At 37.2% G+C, this 13,934-nt stretch overlaps 1 protein-coding gene and 1 pseudogene across 1 annotated transcript in view; one reads left to right on the top strand and one right to left on the bottom strand.

Annotated features, from left to right (window-relative positions):
* The window catches only part of RGS7 (regulator of G protein signaling 7), a 581,272-nt gene that overhangs the window by 443,339 nt on the left and 123,999 nt on the right, over positions 1-13,934 (top strand). The window lies entirely within an intron of this gene.
* On the bottom strand, positions 1,435-2,522 carry LOC116457924 (heterogeneous nuclear ribonucleoprotein A1-like; annotated as a pseudogene).

Genomic DNA, 13,934 nt, shown 5'->3' with positions numbered 1-13,934 from the left:
AAAATTAGTAAAATCTGGAGTCTACATTTTTTTTTTTTTTGCATGTAGAGGTCTAGTTGTTCCAGCACCATTTTTTGAAAATAGGATCTTCTCTCCACTCGATTACCTTTTCTAACTTGTCTAAGTCTCTTCCTGAAATCTCTATTCTTTTTCCTTGATTTATTTTTTCTCTTCTTTTGCCAATACCACACTGCCTCGATTACTATAGGTTTATAGTAAGTTTTGAAGTTTGGTAGTGTCAACTCTCTGTCATTGCATTCCTTCAGTATTGTGTTGTCTAATTTGGGTCTTTTGCTTTCTACTTCAACTTTAGAATCAGTTTGTCAATATCCTCAAAGTATGCTAGGATTTATACAGAGATTGCATTGAATTCACAGGTCAAGTTGGAAAGAACTCACATCTTAATAATATTAAGTCTTCTTATCCACATATTTGGTATGTCTTTCCATTGATTTTGATCTTTGATTTCTTTTAAAAGAATTTTGTACTCTTATTAATATATATCTTCTATATACTTTGTTAGATGTATGCCTAAGTTTTGCTGCTTATGAATTTCAAATTTTCATTCCTGGTACATAGGAAAACCACTGACTTTTTCTGTACCCTGCAACTTTGCTATGATCACTTAGTTCTAAGAGTTTTTGTTGTTGTTGTTTCTTTGAGATTGTCTACCTAGACAAACATGTCTTCCTGAACAAAGACTTATTTCATCCTTTTCAAACTGTATACCTTTTTTTTCTTTTTCTTGTCTTATTCCATTACCTAGGACTCCAGTACAATGGAAATAGGAGTAGTGAGAGGGGACATTCTTGCATTTTTCCTTTAGTGGGAAAGCATCTAGTTTCTTTTTTTTTCTTCAAGAGAATGAAATCATTTATTGATTACACATGGTAATGGATGATACACAAGCTTCATTCCCATCTATAATTTTATCTGGTACCATTATTCAACTTAGTATATTGCATAGGATGTGCCAACACTCATTTTTATAACCAATAATTTTATGATTTTGCTGGGTAATTCCTTTTAATGGTGAACTTCGGGTCCCAACAGTAACTATCAGTTCAACTATACCAAGGTTTCTGAAGACAATGGCTTCTCCACCCAAGCAGGTTGTATATAAATTCCAAATAGAACCTGACATCACCCTGAAGGAATTCTAACTTCACACTGTTGGGGGAAATTTACCAAGATGGCTTCAGAGCAGACTAACTTTATACAGTACATTTAAAAAAAAAAGACATTTATTCAGCATCAGGATCAAACTATTACATTTAGCAATCAACAGCATGGGTGCAAAAAAAATCTACATTAAAACCCTTTGTTGGAATGCTTTACACTTTCCACAGAACAGAGGCTAAAATAACCTGTTATACAATTAGTCACAAATACAGTCCTCGAGTTTTTTGCCCATTCACATGAGTATTTGTGTAAAACATAACTTCTTTGTAGCAGCGAGGCCCTGCCACCACTGTGCTTGGCTGAGTTCACAAATCTGTGGTAACCTGTAGCTTCCCTGTCACTTCTCTGGCTCTCCTCTTCTGCGAAGCTTTGTTTCCTAATTGAAATCTTCTGCCACTGCCATAGCTACTGCTGTCACTGGAACCGCCATAGCCACCTTGGTTTCATGGTTTGACAAAATATTGGCCTCCATCACCACAGAGGCCAGAGCTGCCGCCTCCAAAGTTTCCTCGCTTCATGGGTCCAAAATGTGAAGATTGATTGTTGTAATTGCCAAAATCCTTGTAGCTTCCACCACCTCCAAAATTGCTTCCATCATTACCAAATCCATTGTAGCCATCCCCACTGCCACCATATCCACCACCACCACAGCTGCCACCAAAGCCATCATGACCACTGAAGTTTCCTCCACGACCAAAGTTGTCATTCCCACCGAAACTACCGCCACGATCACCACCAAAGTTTCCGGAACCACTTCGACTTCTTTGGCTGCATGAAGTACTAGCTATCTCCTGCTTTGACGGGGCTTTCCTAACTTCACAGTTGTGGCCATTCACAGTATGGTATTTCTGAATGACGGTCTTATCCACGGAGTCGTGGTCATCAAAGGTTACAAAGGCAAAGCCCCTTTTCTTGCCATTGCCTCGGTCAGTCATGATTTCAATCCCTTCAATTTTTCCAAACTGTTCAAAATAATCTCTTAGGTGATGTTCTTCTGTGTCTTCTTTAATGCCACCAACAAATATCTTTTTCACAGTTAAGTGGGCACCTGGTCTTTGAGAATCTTCTCTTGAGACAGCTCTCTTTGGTTCCACAACTCTCCCATCCACCTTGTGTGGCCTTCCATTCATGGCCACATCCCCATTCTCCACAGTGGCCTATGTGACAAACCCAAAGCCCATGGAGTGCTTGGTGTTTGAATCTCTCATTACCACACAGTCCGTGAGTGTTCCCCATTGCTCAAAATGGCCCCTCAGGCTCTCACCTTGTTTCAAAGCTCAGCCCTGCAATGAAGAGCTTCTTCAGCTGTTCGATTCTTTAGGAGACTCTGACTTAGGCATGAGGGCAGGGAGAAGAGAGACTTTTCATTTTGTACTATATTAGCTGTAGGTTTTTTGTAGGCATTTTTTTTTAATCAAGTTGGGAACATTCCTCTATATTTCTAGTTTGCTAAGGGTTTTTATCATGACTGGTGCTAGATTTTGGCAAATGATTTCTCTGCATGTATTGATATGATTGCATGATTTTTCTTTAGCCTATTGATGTGATGGGTTACATTAATTGATGTACAAATTGCCAACCATCCTTGCATACATGAAATAAATATCACCTGGTCATGATGTACAATATTTTATACATTGTTGGATATAATATGCTAATATTTTGTTGGTGGTTTTTGCATCTATGTTTATGAGAGATATTGGTCTGTAGTCTTCCTTTTTGGTAATTTTTTATGACTTTGGTATTAGAGTAATGCTGGCCTTGTAGAATTAGTTAGAAAATATTCCTCTGCTTCTGTTTGCTGGAAGAGATTGTACGGAGTATTATTTCTTCCTCAAATGTTTGGTAGAATTCCCCAGTGATGTTATCTGGGCTTTGTGGCTTTCTGTTTTGGTAAGTTGTTATTGTTGATTCAATTTCTTCAATAAGTATAAGCCTATTCAGATTATCTATTTCTCCTAGTGTGAGTTTCAGTAGATTGTATCTTTCAAAAACTTGGTTCATTTTAACCTAAGTTATCAAATTTGTGGGGTTGAGTTGTTCAGAATATTCTTTTAGTATTTTTAGGATAAAGGGGATCAGTAGTGATGGCCTCCTTTTCAGTTATTATACTAGTAATTGGTGTCTTCTTTTTTTTTTTTCTTAATTAGCCTGGCTAGAGGCTCATCAATATTAATTGTTTTAAGCTCCCAGATTTTGGTTTTGTTGAATTTCTCTATTGATTTTCAATTTTATTGATTTCTGCTCTGATTTTTATTGTTTATTTTCTTCTATTTGGTTTAGATTTAATTTGCTTTTGTTCTTCTAGTTTTCTAAGATGGGAATTTAGATTATTGATTTTAGATCTTTCTTTATTCTAATATATGCATTCAATTTCCTTCTAGGCACTGCTTTCACTACATCCTGTGAATTTCGATAACACATATTTTCATTTTCATTTAGCTTGAAATACTTTAAAATTTCTCCTGAGACTTCTTCTTTGGCCTGTGTGTTATTTAGAAGTGTACTGTTTAATTTTTAGGTACTTTGAGATTTTCCAGCTATCTTTCTGTTGTTGATTTCTAGTTTAATTCTATTGTTTGAGATCATACTTTGAAAGACTTCTACTCTTTTACATTTTTAAGGTGTGTCTTATGACCCAGAATGTGGTCTATATTGGTGCATGTCATGAGAACTTGAGATGATTATAGATTCTGCTGCTGTTGCATTAATTATTCTATAAATGGCCATTAAAATTTAGCTGACTGATGGTGCTGCTCAGTTTGATTCTGTCCTTCCTGATTTTCTGCCTGCTAGATCTGTCAACCGCAGATATATGTGTGTGGAAGCCTCCAGTGATAGTAATTATTTATCCATTTCTCTTTGTAATCTGTCAGTTTTTACCTCAAGTATTTTGATGATCTGTCGTTAAGCATATACACATTAAGATTGTTATGTCTTCGTGGAGAACTGAACTTTCTATTGTTATGCGATAAAAGAACTTTATCCCTGAAAAATTCTTTTTCTTGAGTCTTTGTCTGAAATTAATTTATCTAATTTAGCTTTATTTTGATTAGTTTTAGCATGGTATATCTTTCCTCATCCTTTAACTTTTAATCTATCTGTGTCTTTGTATTTAAAGCAAGTTTCTTGTAAACAGAATATAGTTGGTTCTGTTTTATATCCACTCTGATAGTCCCTGTCTTTTATTTGATGTATATTATTCACATTTAAAGTGATTATTAATATAGTTAGTTTAATATCTATAACTGTTACATTAATGTTTATAACTGTTTTATATTAGTTTCCTTTTGTCTTCCTGTCTCTTTCTGCCTTCTCTGATTTTAAATGAACATTTTATATAATTCTATTTTCCCTTTTTGCCCAGTATCAATTATAATTCCTTTTAAATGTCTTACGGTTTTTCTAGAGTTTGCAATATACATTTACAACGAATCCAAGTCCATTTTTAGATAACACTGTACACTTAACATGTAACGCAAGTATCCCATAACAGAGTATTCCTACTTTCTACTTCTTATCTCTTATAATATTGCTGTTATTCCTTTCCTTTAGGCTATAACCACCAATTACATTGTTGCTGGTACCATTTTGAACACTTTTTTATCCATCAGATCAATTAAGAAACTTTTCATAAAGTGATTTTGTTTGACCTTCATTTATTCCTTCTCTAATAGTCTTCCTTTCTTTATGTAGTTTCAACCTATATCATTCTCCCTTTTTCTGAAGAACTGTTTTTAAACATTCTTTTCAAGGCAGGTCTTTTGTCAACAAATTCTCTCAGTTTTTGTTTGTCTAAGAAAGTCTTTATTTTTCCTTCACTTTTGATAATTCCACAAGATATGGAATTCTAGGTTAATGGGTTTTTTCTTTAGAGACTTTAAATCTATCACCCCACTTTCTTCTTGCTTGCATGGTTTCTGATGAGAAATTCAAAGCAGTTATTATATTTTTTCTCTCCAGGTAAGGTTTCCCTCACCCCATCCACCCTTGCTCCTTTCAAAGTTTCTCTTCATGTTTGGTTCTCTGAAGTCAAAATATGATATGTCTGTGGTTGCTCTGATAGTTATCGTGTTTGGTGTTGTTTGAGTTTCCTGGTTGTGTGGCTTGGTGGATTCATTTACTGCCACCATAACAAAATATAACAGATTGTATGGCTTAGACAATAGAAATTTATTATCTCATCAATAAATGTGAGGGTAGAAGTGCTCTGGATACTGGAAGTCCAAGAACAAGGTGCTGGCAGGATTGATTTCTCTTGAGGCTGTCTCCTTGGCTTTCAGAAGGCCATCTTCCCCTGAGTCCTCACATGGCCTTTTCTCTGTATAGCCCCATCTCCTGAGTCTCTTCCTCTTAGAACGACACCAGTCATTATTGGATTGGGACCTCACCCTTATGATCTCATGTGACCTTAATTACCTCTTTAATGGCTTTATCTCTAAATACAGCCACGTTCTGAGGTTACTGGGAGTTAGGGCTTTGACATAAGGTGAGGCTGGGGGAACAGGAGGACATAATTAAGCTCATAACAATATCTATCATTAACTTGGGGGAAAATCTCAGTTATTATTGCTTCAAATATGTCTTCTGTTCTTTTCTCGTTCTTCTCTGATTTTCCCATTACATGCATGTTATGCCTTTTATATTATAATTACCCCACAGTTCTTAGACATTGTGTTCTGTCCTCTCTTTCTCTATTTTTTTTTTTTTTTTTTTTTTCAATGTCTCACTCTGTCACCCAGGCTGAAGTACAATGGCATGATCTTGGCTCACTGCAACCTCTGCCTCCTGAGTTCAAGCAATTCTCATGCTCAGCCTCCTTAATAGCTGGCATTACAAGCATGCGCCACCATGCACTAATTTTTTTTTTTTTTTTTTGTATTTTTAGTAGACACAGGGTTTCACCATGTTGGCCAGGCTGGTCTTGAACTCCTGGCCTCAAGTGATCAGCCTGCCTTGGCCTCCCAAAGTGCGGGATTACAGCATGATCCACTGAGCCTGACATGTCCTCTCTTTTTATACATTCTTTTCTCTTTGTATTTCAGTTTGGAAGTTTCTTTTGACACATGTCCAAACTCTACTGATTCTTTCCTCAATCGTGTCCAGTCTATTGATGAACTAATTTTTCATTCTTCATCTCTATTACATTTTTTATTTCTTGAATTTCATCATAGTTCCTTTTAATTTCATATCTGATGATTCCCATATATTTTCCATATTTAGTCGGGTTCTCATGCTTGCTCTGACTCTTCAAACTGTATTTTTGTCTTTTAGTGTGCCTTGGAATTTTTTTTGTTGTTGACAGTAGGATGTGATGTACTAAATAAATGAGGCGTACAGGCCATTACTGTGAGGTTTTATGTTTATCTGGCTAGGAATTGAGCTGTGTTTACTGTTTGCTGTAGCTAGAGGCTTTAGAGGGTAATATCTCCTCTGATGTCCTTGTTTTTAATTCCCTGCTGTTGTCTTCGGGTTTTCCTAGAAACTTCTTCTTAAATAAAGTATGGGTCATACAGTTATTTCCGTTGCGTTCATCTGTTATTATACAGGAGCCCTACTGGTATTGTGGTAAGGTGCAGGGGAAGGGGGATGCTTTGTATAATCTGATGATCAGGACTCAGTCCCACAGTGAGCCTCTATCCCTGGGCAGTGATCTCCACACGTGCTCCTTGGGTTTTTGGGGTTTTTCCTCTTTGGGTGCAATGGGAAGGATAGAGGGCCTGGAGTTGGGTATTTCCCTACTCCCAGGTGGTTTAGGCTCTGCTGTAATCTCAGTCTGTTGGGTTCTAGGTAATACAGTTTCTTTTGAGACAGGCCGTTGTTAAGAAGAACCGAGTGACCTGGGTGTATTTCAGAATGGTTACTTTTTCCCTCTCCCTTGTTGGAAGCATCAGGAAATTTCTCCCTGACCCTCATTGTGCAAACCTAGTAGGGATCCTGGAAGTAAAAGTCACAAATGTGTTGCAGCCGCCTTAAAACTGCTCCCTGATCCTCAAAGGAGTTTTTAATGCGCAAATTAATCCACACCGAGCCTCGAACAACTAATCAGTTGCAGTTTAAGTTTTTCTATCCCAATGTTGGTTTTCCCAAAGGTTTCTGTTACACTAGGTCATGATTCTCTGTACATTTCTGTCTTTGTCTCCAATCATGGGGTCAATGGTTTGCCCTCTGACATCAGTCCTCTGAGAGATTTAAGAGGAATTGTTGGTTTTTACTTCTTCAGCTTTTTTTTCTTTGTGAGATTGGATGGGAGGGATGACTTCCAAGCTCCTTAAATGCCAGAGCAGACTCCAGAGAGCAGATTTTTGCAAGGGAAAGAAGGATAAACAAAGCATGACTATGTTGTTTTTATTTATTTATTTTGTTTCTGCTTTTCTTTCTTTTTTACACCCCCTTCAGTATTTCTACATGGAATAGTCTCTGAGTCAACCTCTGAGAGTAATGGGATACTTAAAGTTGGTTGTTTCTTCTCCATGAGTTCTCCCTTTCCAATGAGCTTTAGAAAGTATCTGAAATCCAGCCATTGGTGTCTCTTTTGAGGTAATTATTTTCCCCCTTGGTTTCCCTGTAGCTTTGGAGCTGCTGTGAAACAGAAAAGGAGAGAAACCTGGCACTCTCAATTGGCAGGGCATGGATAAAAGGAGAGAGAAATAAAATAAGATTGTATTTATCTAAGCAGAATGCTAATAAGACTTGCATGTTTTTAAACTTTATACATTTTCTACCATCAACCTGTAAAGAATAAAATTAGCATGTTAATGTTCCAATGTTTGTTCTCAAAGCTATCATAATCGATGAGTGTTTCTAAATTGATGTGCCCTGGAACAAGATCAGAGATAGATCCAGGAAGAAAAATAAAACATTACATCTTACCAGGAATATCTCATCATCATTCAAAATTACAGATGCTCTGGAATAACTGCAATTTTAAAGCACAAAATAAGCAACATTAAAAATATCCACTGATTCAGCCAAATTGCAGTAGTGTAGTCTCCTAATTTGTGAAAGTGATGGACTTTCACATAACTTCCTTAATAAAAAGGAACTAATTTTAGCAAAAACGAACAACAAATCCCATTTTAGCAAAAACGAACAACAACAAAACCCATTACCTAATATGACAGTGAGAACCAACTCATTGTATAAGACTATTTATTAAAAGAAACTAAAACATTTAAGGCATCTTAAAAATGAAAATTATGGCCCAAAGTATTCTACTCCTTTCAAAAATATTCCAAGTTTTTGTCATTTCAAAACACAAAACTTCCTGATCAAATGTGTAAGTCATTAAAAGGTCTGGCTTTTACCTTATTTATACAAGGACTAAAACATCTGATTTACTCTCTAACCCAGATTTTTACATGTAGGTATGCATGTATATGAATAATGCTCATGCATATAAATGTATTATATGCATACTTACATCATGCATACATACAAAATAAAAACAGTTATTCACATGGAGATTAAAATATTCTGAAACATGGTATCTGTAAAATAAAATTAAAACCATATTAATATGTTTGGGATGTATCCCTGGTTTATAATCTCAATCTCTAGAAATGCTCTCTGTTGTACTAAAAATAGCTTCAGATATTAACTGAGCCACCAGCTTGGAAGTGTTTTGCTGGTTGTCTCTCCAAATGCTGAAGCAAGCCTGCTGAGATTAATTCCTACCGACCTGTGCTACTGGTTTCCAGTTTGGCTCCTTCCTCCCTGTAAGTATGCAGGCTTGTAGTCTTTTCATCTAAACCCATCAGCAGAGATATGAAAAGAGAAATAGAAAATATTTGGTAGCAATAGATATTCAAACAAGCCTAATTAGTGTCTGTTTTATTTTGTGTCTTTACATTATTACTCATATAGTATACAAGAAAAAAATTCCATTAATGAAAACAGAGTATGCATATGTAAATATATATATTTATTTATATATTAAAAATTATGTGTGTGTGTGTGTTGGGAGTGAGGAAAGAATGATTGCTTTATGTATAAAGCCCAAAATTGGAAGCCTTGAAATTCATTACAATTTGAACTCAGCAAAAGAAGCAATGTGCTTCCCAAGAAGGAACTAGTTCTGAAGCCTTTACAGGTCATTAGAATATTTTGAGGATTGGCCATCTCTCAAGTGCATTATATTTTACTATTTCTTGAAGTGTGGCCCTGACTTGCCTGTGACAATGGGGATGATTTTGAAGTACAGATTACTGGCCTCTTTCCCAACCAATTAAATCTGGGCTGTAGCTCAAGCATTGACATTATTAATAAGCTCTTCCAGATGTACATTAAAGTGTAAAAACCATTATATATTTGGTTTACTGGGACAAATTAATTTGATATTTGCATTTCTGGTGGTTTGTACTTTTTGTCTCATTTTAAATGGTTACTCCTGCTTGTCCAACTACATTTTAAATAATAGTATAGCAGAAATTGGAATAACACTTACGAGCTTACATCACACCTTTACATACATTATCTGATTTAATCCCTCACAGAAAATCTTTTTTTTTTTTTTTTTTTTGAGACGGAGTCTTGCTGTGTCGCCCAGGCTGGAGTGCAGTGGTGTGATCTCACCTCACTGCAAGCTCCACCTCCTGGGTTCACGCCATTCTCCTGCCTCACCCTCCTGAGTAGCTGGGACTACAGGCCCCTGCCACCTCGCCTGGCTAATTTTTTTTTTTGGTATTTTTAGTAGAGAGGGGGTTTCACCGTGTTAGCCAGGATGGTCTCCATCTTCTAACCTCATGATCCGCACACCTCAGCCTCCCAAAGTGCTGGGATTACAGGCGTGAGCCACCGCGCCCAGCCAGAAAATCTTTAAAGTACAGTAAGCCATACTCTACAAGTGAAAATTACAGTCAGATAGATAGAGGACCTACCCTATGACTAAAAACAATTGAGCCGGGATTGGAACCCAAGGTTTCTGACTGGGTTTTATGCTTTTCTCACTCCATCAGACTTGCCTTAAATTCATGGTCCACTGGGCATGAGTGTTTTTCAGTTGGATTTCCATACCATTGTTGTGTTTACAAGACTTAAAGATAGCTGGATGTTTAGCTATAGGCACCCAGTATGCAGTGACTATCCAATTCTAAATTAAAGACAAGAGATTGGTGTTGGACAGAAAGATTTTTGAGTCACTAGAGTCAGGTTATAGTTAAAGCCATGGTCGTGGATGAGGTCATTCAGAGAGGACATGTAGACGAGACAAAAAGACGGCCCATGTTGGAACCTAGAGAACATTAACAGTTAAGAAGAAATCACCAGAAGAAGAACCAAGAGAGAAAATGAGAGATGTAGGGAGATCGGATTTCAGGGAGAGAATGAGAGGTGAAGAAGCAAAGGCAGCAGTAACCTTGGACTGCTTTCCCAAGTATTTGGCAATGAAATGAGAGCGATGGATGGATGGATGAATAGATAAGGGGAAAAAGAGAGAGAAAGAACCTCCCTGCAAGATGTAAATGATGCTGAGTCAGTGGTATGGTGTTCAATATGGAAGGGAGTTGGATTTATTTGGGAATTAAAAGGAAGCTTCAATGAAAGGAGAGAGATTGAGAGAGAGAAAGACAATCAATGCATCTGGCACAGATGTTTAGCTTTTGCCCAGGATATAGTGGGAATGAACTAGAGAATTCTTTTAAAAAAATTTTTTTTAATTGGCCAGGTACGATGGCTCAGGCCTGTAATCCCAGCACTTTGGGAGGCTGAGGCAGGTGGATCATTGCCTGGTCTGACCAACATGGAGAAACCCCATCTCTGCTAAAAATAAAAAAAATTAGTTGGGCGTTGTGGCGCACACCTGTAATTCCAGGTACTTGGGAGGCTGAGGCATGAGAATCCCCTTGAACCTGGGAGGTGGAGGTTGCAGTGAGCTGAGATCACACCACTGCACTCCAGCCTGGGCCACAGAGTGAGATTCTGTCTCCAAAAAAAAATTAATTGACACATTAATAGTTGTACGTATTTATAGGGTACATAGTGATGTTGCAATACATATAATGTACGGTGATTAGATCAGGGTAATTAGCATATTCATTATCTCAAACATTATTATTTCTTTGTGCTGGGAACATTCAGTATCCTCTTTCTAGCTCTTTGAAACCATGCATTATTGTTAACTATAGTCATGTTACAGTGCTACAGAACACTAGAACTTATTCCTCCTCTCTAGCTCTAAATTTCTATCCTTTAACAAATCTCTCCCTAACCCCTCCTCCTCCTACCTGTCCCCGCCTCTAGTTTCCTCTGTTCTACTTTTTGCTTCTGTCAGATCAACTATTTTTTAGCTTCCACATATGAGTGAGCACATGCATTGTTTAACTTTCTGTTTCTGGCTTATTTCACCTACCGTAATGTCCTCTGGTTTCAAGGGCCAAATGCCCCACATTTATTTACATACAAACCGTGTTCCATAGAACTTTGATGGATAGAGTACATCACACCTGACAGCAGCAAGACCTTTTGAGGAACTGAACCTTGATGACAATATATCGTGCAAGTATCTATATATATACAAAATAATTTCTTTCCTTAAAAAAATGTTCAAAATATGTTCAGGGATAAATACAAGATATAAAATTACGAAAGCAAGCACAAAACAAAACCAAATATCAGAACTTTCCCAAAGAACCACAAACGGAGGGGACAGAAGAGCATGTCTACTGCACTTTAATAAAGCGGGGCTACCAATGCTAAATACACTTACTGAAGTGACTGAACTAAACCCAGGTGGCTCAGTGTTTAATTTAATGGCCAGTTGCAATACAAAGGTGGCTGCACTGATAAGTCAGTGGTTGAAGCTGTGCATCCCAACTTCAAGTACCAGAACATTTGCCAGTAGCACCCAGAACAGGAAAGCCTCAATTCCTTAGACAGCAAAAGGTTAAGTCAACTGTGTCAAGAGCCAGAGAAATACTTGATATTCTTAAATGCATTTCTATCATAGTTAATAAATTACATGACAAAAACCTGACTATATAGATCTATTGGCCTACTACTTCTATTGTAGTCCAGCCCTTTCATTAACTGTATCTCCCTGTGCTCTTGAAGCCAGCCTTGCAAATTGGGCCATAGTTTTCCATCCCTGCTATCATTTAGAGCTGAGTTTCAAAGACTTCTGGTTATTACACATTTGGGTAGGGTAAAAGATTCCATGGCTGTGTTATCTTACTCTAGGTAAGTTATAGGTAGAAAAATAACTTAGTGATAATAATAAAGTGACATTATATAGGCAAAATTGTAGACTAGGGGTGGGAATATACAAGGAAAACAGACATATTTGCTTCAGAAGATGGGGTATGGATAACTCACATTTGTACTGTAAAGTATACATATTTTTTGGTGAAATAATTGGAATTTTAGTCTGGAAATGTCAGTGATGCAAATATGCTTCATTGCACTGTATGGGATTCACCAAACAACTTAGAGCAAACTAAATTGATGAGGATGACATAAACATAAATTTTCAACTTAAATTCATGAACATCAGTCTCTGAAAATCATGACCAACTCAGAACAACACTGAGGAGCAGTAATAAAACATCCTCTTGGAATAGAAAATTACTGGAATCCCAATTATCCAAGGACGTGTGCATTCACAACTTTGTGATTCTGCTGAGTATGATGTGACAGTCAGACTTTCTAGGAAAGTCCGAATTAAGAGTCCTCAGGAAATTTTATTAACAAGCAAATTTAGTTCATGCGTTCCAAATGTTAGCATAACCTTTTTGCATGTTGTTTGCCCGCAACCTGAAGGAAACACTTGCAGCCCTGGGCTGTTTTCTAGTCCTCAGAGCGGCGGACTTCAGGTCTTTCTTTGAGAATCACGGATTTAGGTAGCTTGTTTGCATTAACAAACTTTCCTAGTCCCAATTCCTTGGGTAAACCAAGCGGTCCTCCTAGTTTTCTTGTGAATTAATTGAATCAGGTAAACAGGTACCTTTTTCAAGTGACAGTAGAAGCACTTAGAGGATAATAATTCTGGTCATTCACAGGTGAGGGAGAAATTACTTTGGAACCTGGGTCGCCTTCTGTCTTAGGTGGAGCTTTTACCTGGCAGGGAGGGAGTGGAAGGGAGGTAGAGGGTTTTGACAGTGTCAGTGTAAGAGCGACTCCCCTTTATGTAAATGTAGGCTTAACAACTATAGGAAAGACATTGATTCATTGATTCATTCATTCACTCATGTGGGCTTAAGAACTACAGGAAAGACATTCATTCATTCATTCATTCATTCATTCATTTGTGTGGGCTTAATAACTGCAGAAAGTGCATTTGTTTCATTGAAAATTTTTCTTTTTTTAATTTAATTTAATTTTTATTATACTTTAAGTTCTAGGGTACTTGTACACAATGTGCAGGTTTGTTACATATGTATACATGTGCCATGTTGGTTCGCTGCACCCATTAACTCGTCATTTACATTAGGTATTTCTCCTAATGCTATCCCTCCCCACTCCCCCCACCCCACGACAGGCCCCAGTGTGTCATGTTCCTCACCCTGTGTCCAAGTGTTCTCATTGTTCAGTTCCCACCTACGAATGAGAACATGTGGTGTTTGGTTTTCTGTCCTTGGATATCATTGAACATTTTTCTAAAGAAAAAGTTAACCATGGTGGCTATGGTAAAAACAAAAACTGTTCTGACTTCATAAGGAGACTCCTTAAAAATCAAAGAATGGAAGGGAAAATTAAAAAATAAAAGAAAACCATGGGTAAGATTATTTACAATTTAAATCAAAACTAATGGCATGTAT

The sequence above is a fragment of the Hylobates moloch genome, unplaced genomic scaffold (genome assembly GCF_009828535.3).
Source record: "Hylobates moloch isolate HMO894 unplaced genomic scaffold, HMol_V3 SCAFFOLD_18, whole genome shotgun sequence".
Classification (NCBI taxonomy): Eukaryota; Metazoa; Chordata; class Mammalia; order Primates; family Hylobatidae; genus Hylobates; species Hylobates moloch.
The sequence above is the reverse complement of the archived record's forward strand: the minus strand, read 5'-3'. Positions and strand labels throughout refer to the sequence as shown.